Here is a 12,469-nt window from a genome sequence, read left to right on the forward strand (position 1 = left end):
TCTTGTGTGTTGATTTTGTGAAAATTCCGTCATTGGTTTACGAGTAATCTCATTTCACCGGGGGTTTAGACCACATTTTTGGGCAATGCAGCTTTTCATTTATCCTCTGGTTACATGTGAAGTAAGAGACGCTGTCATTTGCACATTTCGTCCCTCTCCGAGTGTTTTGTCTGCCCATCTTGTTGCCATGGGCACGGCATCGAGGGCACTGATAAGAGGGGTCTGGAAAACAAAGAGCGCATATTAAAACACAGCTGCCTGCTTTCCTTCAAATAAAGCATCCGAAGCAGCAGGTTCAAGGGTGAACTGCTTCAAACGCGGGAATCCAGAAACACAGGAATAATTAGTGAGTGAATTGTGATCTATAATGTTAGACATGAGGCCTGTGTGGTCTTCACAGGGTTTCAATGGCTTTATCAACGCAAAGCATGCATGGCTGCTTGTGTGTGCATGGATTTGTGTTTAGAGCGGAAAGAAATGTGAAAAGAAGGTGTAATACAAACTCCTATGTTATGAAGGAGCGACTGTTTTTGTTGTACAAACGATTGTGTGAAAAATTCCCAAGGGCTCCTCGACATCTCTGAGTCTCACACACTGATAATGACCTCAACTATATTATCATTTACAGTTGTGGTCAGAAGTTTACATACAGTGACATGAATGCCATCTTGGATATGAATGTCATGGCAATATTTGGGCTTTCAGTCATTTCTTTGAACTGTTCTCTTAATTTCCTGTTAGTGATCATAAAGCTGATAGCTTCTCTGTGCCTTCATAAAAAGGGTTTGTTTACAGCACTCATTGGATTGACCAACACACAATACAGTGGGAAAGTCCAAGCAGCTCAGTGCAGATCTGAGAAAGAGGATCGCAGATGTACACAACTCTGGAATGTCTCTTGGAGCCATTTCTAAACATCTGCAAATTCCAAGACCAGTTCAAACAATTATATGCAAGTTATTATGAGGTGTAGTCACTTTGCCAAGCCACTTTGCTTCAAGAAAACCCAAACTGTCACCCTCAGCTGAAAGGAAATTGGTTTGGATGGTCAGGAACAACCTGGGGACCACCATGACACAGCCCTGCCATGAACTGGAAGCTGATGGATCACTGTCTACAGTTCAGCTCACCATGGACTAAGAGGCTGCTATCCAAGAAATAACCCCCTGCTTCAAAATTGACACCTTCAAGCTTAAAGTTTGAAGCTGACCACATGGACAAAGAAAAAGCCTTCTGGGGGAAAGCTATATGATCAGATGAGACAAAGATTGAGTTGTTTGGCCACAATGACCACCATGTACAGAGGGACACTGTACCAGCTGGTGGTGGTGGTAGGATCATCGTGCTCTGGGGCTGTTTTGCTGCCAGTGGAACTGGTTCATTGCACAAAGTGGTTGAAAATATATGGACCGTGCTTATAAGTCGAGTCCAGGCCAAGAAAAAAAAACAAATTTAATTGAACTCTACCAATTCTACCATGAAGAGTCGTGAAATATCCAACCAGAATTCTGCCAGATGTTTGTTCATGGTAAACAAAAATATTTGTTCAATGTTGCGAAAAGACCTTTTACCCAAATATTCGGTGTGCTGTATGTATAATTTTGACCCTGTGTTGATTTCAGAAAACCCAAAGAAAATTAAAACTTGTGCAACAAATTCTAGTGTTTTTTGTTTTTTTTTTATTAAAGCTGTACGCTGTCCAATCATTCTGCCACAGAAAAAGAACAGTTCAAAGAAATGACTGAAAGCCCAAATATTGCCATGATATTCATATCCAAGATGGCATTCATGTCACTGTATGTAAACTTCGGACCACAACTGTATTATCCAACAGAAATGGTAATCTAATTTATCATTTCTATAGTAACAGTTTATATACCTGGGGGTGTAGGGGAGATGCTCTATATAATTAATACTAATTTTTAAAAAATGGGGTTGTTTGTTTATAAAAGGGGCGGCACGGTGGTGTAGTGGTTAGCGCTGTCGCCTCACAGCAAGAAGGTCCGGGTTCGAGCCCCGTGGCCGGCGAGGGCCTTTCTGTGTGGAGTTTGCATGTTCTCCCCGTGTCCGCGTGGGTTTCCTCCGGGTGCTCCGGTTTCCCCCACAGTCCAAAGACATGCAGGTTAGGTTAACTGGTGACTCTAAATTGAGCGTAGGTGTGAATGTGAGTGTGAATGGTTGTCTGTGTCAGCCCTGTGATGACCTGGCGACTTGTCCAGGGTGTACCCCGCCTTTCGCCCGTAGTCAGCTGGGATAGGCTCCAGCTTGCCTGCGACCCTGTAGAACAGGATAAAGCGGCTAGAGATAATGAGATGAGATGAGATGAGACAATATAATTCGAAATATAGTGCATATTGGAGCGTATTGAAATATCAACACAGCCCTCATGTCTGATCACAAGGAAGACACTTTCATTTTCAGCTCATGACCACATCCTCATTTGAGCCAAAGGAAATCACACAACCACCACACACTCACGGGGGATCATTACTTTCTGGAACCAAGTCAGATTTAATGTCATGATGACAAAGGGAAAATTCTAATTCAGGGGATTACAGGATGCAGCTTCGGATCTAAGATTTGACTGATTCGACTTGTGGACTGTTCTCTCGCACTGAACTGGCTGGGTGTGCTCATGGACTAGATCTAATCCGGTGATCAAACTAAGTACTCATAACTAGAGAGAGATACAGTTCAAATTCTGCCTCATCAGATTGCAGTTAACGTTATTATTGATTGATTGCATTTCTATCATCAGCGAATAACAGTTTACGAGGTTGTAATTAGGATGTAGTACATACTCACCGGCCCCTTTACTGGGAACAGCCACACATGCACTTGCTGTTTGAGGCGGTTCTCTAATCAGCCAATCCCTTGATGTCAAGTCAAGTCAAGTTTATTTGTATCGCGCTTTTAACAATAAACATTGTCGCAAAGCAGCTTTACAGAATTTGAACGACTTAAAACATGAGCTAATTTTGTCCCTAATCTATCCCCAATGAGCGCGACGGTGGTGATGGTGGCAAGGAAAAACTCCCTCAGACGACATGAGGAAGAAACCTCGAGAGGAACCAGACTCAAAAGGGAACCCATCCTCATTTGGGCAACAACAGACAGTATGACTATAACATTAACAGTTTTAACATGAAGACAGTTTCGTTGACGTTATAAACGCTTCATTGATGGAAACTTGAGTGCAAAACTGTTCATGACAACTGCAGTCCTAAAGTTAGCAAGTCAACTGTAGTCCTCAGCCATAAAAGCATTACTGTAAGAGTCCAGAGCGTCCTCCAGGTCTAACCCTCAACTGTCCTCATGGGGCCGTCCTTCACAGGAGCGATGCGATAAAACTCCGACCAGACACAGGGCACCAGGATGGATCAAGCAGGTCCGAGGGGCAGAAGAGGCCAGCATCTCGATCCTAGGATCAACATGTAACTCAGAGGGACAGATTGGGGGGGGGGGGGGGGGGGGAGAGAAATGTGATGTGATGGCAGCACAACGTGGACACAAATCAAGAGCTTCAGTTAATGTTCACGATGTTCAAACATCAGAATGGGAAAAACTGTGATCTCAATTTTTGTGCGACTTTCTTTCTTTCTTTCTTTCACTGTGGCATGGGTGTTGGTTTGAGCCGGATGGACTGCTGGTTTGAGTATTTCAGAAACTGCTGATCTCCTGCGGTTTTCACACACAACACTCTCTAGAGTTTACACAGAATGGTGCGGAAAACAAAAAAAACACTGAGTGAGTGAGCGACAGTTCTGTGGGTGGAAACAAACGCCTTGTTCCCTCTGTCAGAGGAAAATGGACAGATTGAGCAGTTTGAGCTGCCAGGAAGGATATAGTCACTCGTATAATCACTCTTTACAACCGTGGTAAGCCGAAAAGCATCTCAACATGCAACAGCAGAAGAACACATTGGGTTCCCCTCCTACAGCCAAGAACAGGGATCTAAGAATCAACAACGAGGTCCTACTAAAGTGGTCGGTGAATATATACACACACACATAAGGCTTGTAGTACTCGAGTCCGACTCGTGCCCTAATTTTAAGGACTCATGACTCCACTCGGACTTGGACTCGTGCGTTAACTGCATTTGGACTCGTAAATTGGAGACGAGGACTTGGATTGTTTCTTTATTTTTTGTAACATGCCGTAATAATTTGCCATAACATTTATATCTACATTACTTTTTGTAATAATTTTGTCCAAGAGTGTCACACCAGTGCGCCTTGGCGCGTGCATCAGATAGACTCTCGAGCGCGCTCCGGACAGCACCAAGCGGACTCTCGCATGCGCACGCTGTAAACGACTCGCACCTGCACAGGATTAAGGTGCAATCAGTGCGCAGATATAAAAACTGTGAAAACACACTTATTTTGCGAAGTATTGAGCTGCGTTGCTGACACATTACCGAGCCTTATTTCCTTGTTTGGGTTCCTGATTTCCTGTTTCTCGTCTTTGATTCCACCGAGTCTACGATAGCCTGTTTGTGCCTCGCTTGACCTATCGCCTGTTTCACGGTTTTACGATTTTGCCTGCCGTTCTGGATTGTTTATGTCTTCATGTGTATTAATAAAACACACCGTCTGCACTTACATCCGTCTCCCAACCATCTCTGACAGAATACTTTGCACTCCCTGATAAAGAGAAGCACATTCACCTGTTCAGGAACAAACTAATGTTAATGGCGCTGAAACAGCCACCGTCAAATGGTGCGGTTGGAGTCTTGGACTCAATTCGAAGTTTTCTTTAATGACTTGGTCTTGAACACTGGGGACTCGAGACTGGACTCGGACTCGAGGTTGAGTGACTCGACTGCAACGCCGATTATATAAACATGACAACATGACTGTGTTTTTAATTTTGTTCCCCCCGTGTGATGGAACAGCAACCCTTGACCATCATCGTTAACGGTTCCTACTGTACCAGGCCGTCATTTTCACCTGCTGTGCTGTTTCTGTTTAAAACCCTCTCTGGCCCCCTTGTGAGTCTCCCAGCTCTCTGCTGCATCCCAGCACAGACAGGCCCGGACTCATCCACGCGTTTCTAACACACGAAACTGATTAGTCAGAATCCCAAATGACTGATTAAACCTAAAGCAATTAATAACTCGATAACAAGTTCTGGGAACCAGTTCAGATTTTGTGTTCTTACAAGCTATTCAGCAGCTTAACTCTTTTAACCAGATGCCAAAAAAAAAGGAATTTGCATCTGTTTTGGGAATGCCCGTGTTCAGCATTGAATTTGTTTCCATATCATAGTGGTTAATGGCTCATATGAAAGTAGACACTCGGGGTTTTAATAATTTGCAGTTTTAGTTTAAATATTATTTTATTGTGGCAGTTGTTTATTATCCGATGTTTTACGATCAACTTGCGCTCACCATTTTATCTCCGTACCAGTGGAGAGGTGTGAACTGTTTGCCCAGCAGAGGGCTCACAATCCTCCCCTTTCCCTTCACCCTGCTCACCAGCAGCTAAACACAGAGTCACGATACTCTACACACAGAAACCGAAAAGCATCCTGATTAATCCTATATATTTTATTATACAACCCCGATTCCAAAAAAGTTGGGACAAAGTACAAATAATAAATAAAAACGGAATGCAATGATGTGGAAGTTTCAAAATTCCATATTTTATTCAGAATAGAACATAGACGACATATCAAATGTTTAAACTGAGAAAATGTATCATTTAAAGAGAGAAATTAGGTGATTTTAAATTTCATGACAAAAACACATCTCAAAAAAGTTGGGACAAGGCCATGTTTACCACTGTGAGACATCCCCTTTTCTCTTTACAACAGTCTGTAAACGTCTGGGGACTGAGGAGACAAGTTGCTCAAGTTTAGGGATAGGAATGTTAACCCATTCTTGTCTAATGTAGGATTCTAGTTGCTCAACTGTCTTAGGTCTTTTTTGTCGTATCTTCCGTTTTATGATGCGCCAAATGTTTTCTATGGGTGAAAGATCTGGACTGCAGGCTGGCCAGTTCAGTACCCGGACCCTTCTTCTACGCAGCCATGATGCTGTAATTGATGCAGTATGTGGTTTGGCATTGTCATGTTGGAAAATGCAAGGTCTTCCCTGAAAGAGACGTCGTCTGGATGGGAGCATATGTTGCTCTAGAACCTGGATATACCTTTCAGCATTGATGGTGTCTTTCCAGATGTGTAAGCTGCCCATGCCACACGCACTAATGCAACCCCATACAATCAGAGATGCAGGCTTCTGAACTGAGCGCTGATAACAACTTGGGTCGTCCTTCTCCTCTTTAGTCCGAATGACACAGTGTCCCTGATTTCCATAAAGAACTTCAAATTTTGATTCATTTGACCACAGAACAGTTTTCCACTTTGCCACAGTCCATTTTAAATGAGCCTTGGCCCAGAGAAGACGTCTGCGCTTCTGGATCATGTTTAGATACGGCTTCTTCTTTGAACTATAGAGTTTTAGCTGGCAACGGCGGATGGCACGGTATATTGTGTTCACAGATAACGTTCTCTGGAAATATTCCTGAGCCCATTTTGTGATTTCCAATACAGAAGCATGCCTGTATGTGATGCAGTGCCGTCTAAGGGCCCGAAAATCACGGGCACCCAGTATGGTTTTCCAGCCTTGACCCTTACGCACAGAGATTCTTCCAGATTCTCTGAATCTTTTGATGATATTATGCACTGTAGATGATGATATGTTCAAACTCTTTGCAATTTTACACTGTCGAACTCCTTTCTGATATTGCTCCACTATTTGTCGGCGCAGAATTAGGGGGATTGGTGATCCTCTTCCCATCTTTACTTCTGAGAGCCGCTGCCACTCCAAGATGCTCTTTTTATACCCAGTCATGTTAATGACCTATTGCCAATTGACCTAATGAGTTGCAATTTGGTCCTCCAGCTGTTCCTTTTTTGTACCTTTAACTTTTCCAGCCTCTTATTGCCCCGTCCCAACTTTTTTGAGATGTGTTGCTGTCATGAAATTTCAAATGAGCCAATATTTGGCATGAAATTTCAAAATGTCTCACTTTCGACATTTGATATGTTGTCTATGTTCTATTGTGAATACAATATCAGTTTTTGAGATTTGTAAATTATTGCATTCCGTTTTTATTTACAATTTGTACTTTGTCCCAACTTTTTTGGAATCGGGGTTGTATGTAAACACAAAAGCCATGAATAAATAAACAAATAAATATATACAGTCAAAGTAAAAGTTTGCGAACCCCTTGGAATTTTCTATATTTATGTCTAATTCCCATATAAAACATGGTCATATCTTCATGTAAGTCACAATCATAAACGAAGACCGTCTCCTATAACTAAAGATACACAGATTTTCAAAGAACGTTTGACCATATTGAATAAATCATTCAAACTGTGAAACTGAAGGTTGGAAAAAGTAAGTGAATCCCTAAGCTAATGACATTTTACAAAGCTCATTGCAGTCAGAATTTAGCACACCTATCTGGGGTCCATTTAATGAAACGAGTTCAGAGGTGTGGCCTAGAATTACTTTGATTGATAAAATCCCCTGAAAAGTTTGAGTTTGAAGCATATCCAGATTGGAATCATGCCTCGCACAAAAGAGCTACCTGAAGACCTAAGATCAAGAATTGTTAACTTACATAAGGCTGGAACGGGTTACAAAGTCATCTCAAAGATTTTAGGTATTCATCAGTCTACTGTCAGGCAAGTTGTATTGTGCCTACTCTGCCTAGAAGTGGGCGCCCCGCCAAGATGACCCCAAGAGCAGAATGCAAAATCATTAATGAGGTAAAGAAGAACCTTAGAGTGACCGCGGAAGACTTGAAGATGTCATTAGAACTGGCTAACATCTCTGTTCATGACTCAACAATACGCAAAACATTGAACAAGAAAGGAGTCTGTTAGGACTTGGACTGTTTTGGCCTCTAGAGGCCGCTGTTATTTCCTTTTCGTGTCTTGTTTATTTTGGCCTCTAGAGGCCGCCACTGTTCCTGTGTTTTGTGTTTTTGTTAATTGCCTGTTAGTCCTAATTATCTTCACCTGTGTCCTTAATTAGTTTGTGTATTTATACCCCTGAGTTCAGTCCTCTTGTCACGGAGTCTTTGTGCTGTTATGTTTATCTCCAGTTTCCTTTGTACTGTGTTTTGTGGATCTTCTGAGCTTTTGCATTTTTGCCTTTTTCTTTTTGAATTATACTCTTTGTTTTTTTTGTTTTGCCCTGGATTGTATATAGTGTACATAGTATAAATAAACCTTTTGTTACTTTTTCTACTTCCGCCTCACGCCTCTGCATTTGAGTCATTCCCCTGGTGGCCTAGTGGGGGTTTGCTGGATCATCACACCAACGAACCAGGTTCGAATCCCAGCAAAACCCTAACAGAGTCCATAGCAGGACACCAAGAAGGAAGCCACTGCTTTCAAAAAAGAACATTGCTGCACGCCTGAATTTTGCAAAAGAGCACTTGGACACTCCACAATGGTACTGGGAAAATGTTTTGTGGAGTGATGAAACCAAAATTGAACTATTTGGGAGGAACAAGCAGAACTCCATTTGGCGTTAAAAGGGCACTGGATATCAACATCAAAACATCGTCCCTACACTGGAGGGAACATCATGAGTTGGGCCTACTTTGCTGCATCAGGGCCTGGACAGCTTGCCATCATTGAGGGGAAATGAATTCCCAAATTTATCAACAAATTCTCCAGAATAACGTGAGGGTGTCTGGCCATCAACTGAAGTGCAGAAGAGGCTGGGTGATGCAACAGGACAAACATCGCAGCAAATCCACAGCACAATGGTTTCAGAAGAACAAAATCCGCCTTTTGGAACGGCCTAGTCCGAGCCCAGATCTCAATCCTATTGAGATGCTGTGGAATGATTTCAAGACAGCCATACACAGAAGAATATAGAAGAGTTAAGGCAGTTCTGCAGGGAAGAATGGGCTAAAATTCCCCCTGCACGACATGCAGGTCTGATCTAGCCTGGGCCCGCCCATCCTAAGCGTGACGCAACACGAGGGCCTGTTGCGAGCTTAGTCTGGCCAGGCAAGCTATCTCCAGGTCTTCCAAGCTCCCGAAAAATCGGGAGCCAATCAACTTTGAGCATCTCCAACGGCCCTGGGTAGAGGCGTGTTCAAGGCAGTGACGTAGTAGAACTGCGACCGGAAGCCATAGATTGTTTACAGAATCATGCTGTATTGAAAGCATTCAACGGGAAGTTCTCATTGAAAACGGAGCAAAGAGCAGCCCTGGAGGTATTTATTGAAAGGAAGGACGTTTTCGCCTTGCTCCCGACCGGCTTCGGTAAGAGTTTAATCTACCAGTTAGCCCCGCTAGTAGCCAAATCAATGGGCTCAGCGAGAATCCTATCGTCGCGTCACATACGTCAGAGGAAAGAGTGATGTGAGTGGTTTAAGCTTCGTCACAGCCTTTTCTGGCTTCGACCAGTAGCAAACTGAGGCATTTCAGGGAGGCGGGTCAACCACGGGCTCTGGGAAACAGTTGGGCTGAATATCTTGGCCAGACCAATAGCTTGTAGAGCTTTGAAGTCACGTTAGCCAGACTAGGTCTGATCTCCAGTTACAGGAAGCGCCTGGTTGAAGTCATTCCTGCCAAGGAGTGTCAACCAGTTATTAAATCCAAAGGTTCACTTACTTTTTCCACCACTGCTGTGAATGTTGAATGCATTTGTATAATAGTCATGAAAAATTTGAATTTTTTTTGTGTTATTGGCTTAAGCTCATTGTGTAGATCAGTACCTGTGACTTGGATGAAGGTCAGATCAATTTTATTACCAATTCATGCAGAAAACCAGATAATTCCAAAGGGTTCACATACTTTTTACTTTGACTGTAGTTTACATTTTTAAAATATATGTTTTGTAGATTTATTACGTCTTAATTTTTCAAAGCCAATACAATATACAATACTGTGCAAAAGTCTTAGACCCCCTTTTTTGTTCATACAAACTTTGTTATAGATTTCTATTTTATGACTTCTACATTATCGAGTCAGGACAAAAACATTTTAGAGTCCAAACCTTGGTTTTCCAGCGCAAAATTAAATGCTACAGGAAAAAAATAAAAAAGTTTGTATCTGAGCAGCATATTCCATAAGAGACCACTTTTCAGATGAAAAAATAAAACATAATGAAGGTTACTGGTTCAAAATTTTGGTGCAAAATGAAGAAGCAAGTGTGACGGTCAAAGTGTCCAGAAGAACTGGGGCTGGATTTGAAAGATGCTCAGTAAAACCTACAGCTCAGTTCCTTATAAAACTGCACTCATTGTACCTGAGACGACTATTTTTAATAACGTGTACAGCATTTCTTTCCATGTGCACAGTACTGTATATTTTTCTGTGCATTATTTAAAAAAATAAAAACAGATTGAATGTTTAATGTTCATTATGTGACCAAAATAAGGTATATTTTTTGTCCATTACTACTATATATTATTATTATAATATATTCAATTTGTTTAATTCATTTAAATTGGACTTCTCGAGTGCCTTCAAGACCATCCAGCCCCTTATGCTTCAGGACAAACTGAACAGGATGCGAGTGGACCCCTGCCTGGTCACCTGGATCTCCAGCTACCTCACCGACAGGCCGCAGTACGTTAGGCTGAAGGACATCACGTCTGACACTGTGATTAGCAGCACCGGAGCACCCCAGGGCACGGTGCTGGCCCCTTTTCTCTTTACCCTGTACACCGCGGACATCTGCTACAACTCGGAGCTGTGTCACATTCAGAAGTTCGCCGATGATACAGCCATAGCGGGGTGTATCAGGGATGACAGAGAGGAGGAGTATAGGAGCCTGGTGAGGGGCTTTGCCGTTTGGTGCAATAGGAACCATCTGCAGCTCAACACCTCGAAGATCAAGGAGCTGGTCATTGACTTTGGGAGGTCCAGACCAAGGTCACGGCCAGTTCTGATCGAGGGAGTCGAGGTGGAGGCTGTGGATTCCTACAAGTACCTCGGGCTGTGGCTGGACAGCAAGCTGGACTGGACTTGCAACACCAATCACTTACACAGGAAGGTACAGAGCAGGCTGTACTTCCTGAGGAGGCTGCGGTCCTTTAACATCTGCAGGAAACTCCTGTGGGTGTTCTATCAGTCTGTGGTCGCCAGTGTCCTGTTTTACACCGTGGTGTGCTAGGGGGGCAGCACATCCAAGGAGGACACATCCAGGCTGGACAAACTGATCAGGTGGGCCAGCTCTGTGGTCGGCATGAAGCTGGACTCTCTGGTGACGGTGGCAGAGAAGAGGACTATGGACAAACTATTAAACATCATGGACGATGCCAATCACCCTCTGCACACCGTCATCAGCAACCAGAGGAGCCTGTTCAGGGACAGAATGCTCCTTCCCAAGTGCAGGACGAACAGACTCAAAAACTCCTTTGTCCCTCACGCCATCAGACTGTACAACTCCTCTCTGGGGGGGAGGAGGGGTAACAGGAGGACAGAGGACGGGAAGGAGCAGTAGCCTAGCCTGACAAAAAGCAATACTTATGCAATATAATGTGCAATACCTCTCCTGCTGGACTTTTTCCCCCATATTTTATTTTTTATATTTGTATATGTTAATACTTAATTTATCTAGAAGTTTTCTTTATTTTTTATTCTCTGTTTATCCTGTAATGATGCTGCTGGAATTTTAATTTCCCTGAGGGAACCCTCCCAAAGGGATCAATAAACTTCTATCTATCTATCTATCTATCTATCTATCTATCTATCTATCTACAGTGCTCAGCGTAAATGAGTACACCCCCTTTGAAAAGTAACATTTTAAACAATATCTCAATGAACACAATTTCCAAAATGTTTAATAGAACATCTGTTTAACTTATAACGTGAAAGTAAGGTTAATAATGTAACTTAGATTACACATTTTTCAGTTTTACTCAAATTAGGGTGGTGCAAAAATGAGTACACCCCACAACAAAAACTCCTCCATCTAGTACTTTGTATGGCCGCCATGATTTTTAATGACGGCACCGAGTCTTCTAGGCATGGAATGAACAAGTTGGCGACATTTTGCAACATCAATCTTTTTCCATTCTTCAACAACGACCTCTTTTAGTGACTGATGCTCAACTCGTCTCTTCAGAATTCCCCAAAGAAAATAATTGCTTTCCACCACAAAGGTGAAGGCTGCAAGAAGATCAGCAAAGCTTTACTTATCAGTCAGAATACTGTCGCAAAAGTGGTCCAAAAATTTCAGAAAGATGGAACTGCAACCATCTCACAGAGACGTCCAGGTCGTCCACGGAAGTTAACACCTCGACAGGAGCGTCTTCTGATGAGAAGGGTCGAAGAAAATCGGCATGCAAGTTCACTGCAGTTATCTAAAGAAGTAGAAAGCCAAACTGGGGTGACTATTTCCTGTGACACAATACGGCGTACGCTGCAGAGGAACGGCATGCACGGATGCCGTCCACGAAAGAAGCCCAGGCACAAAAAAGCCCGCCTA

The sequence above is a fragment of the Neoarius graeffei genome, chromosome 1, assembly GCF_027579695.1.
Source record: "Neoarius graeffei isolate fNeoGra1 chromosome 1, fNeoGra1.pri, whole genome shotgun sequence".
NCBI lineage: Eukaryota > Metazoa > Chordata > Actinopteri > Siluriformes > Ariidae > Neoarius > Neoarius graeffei.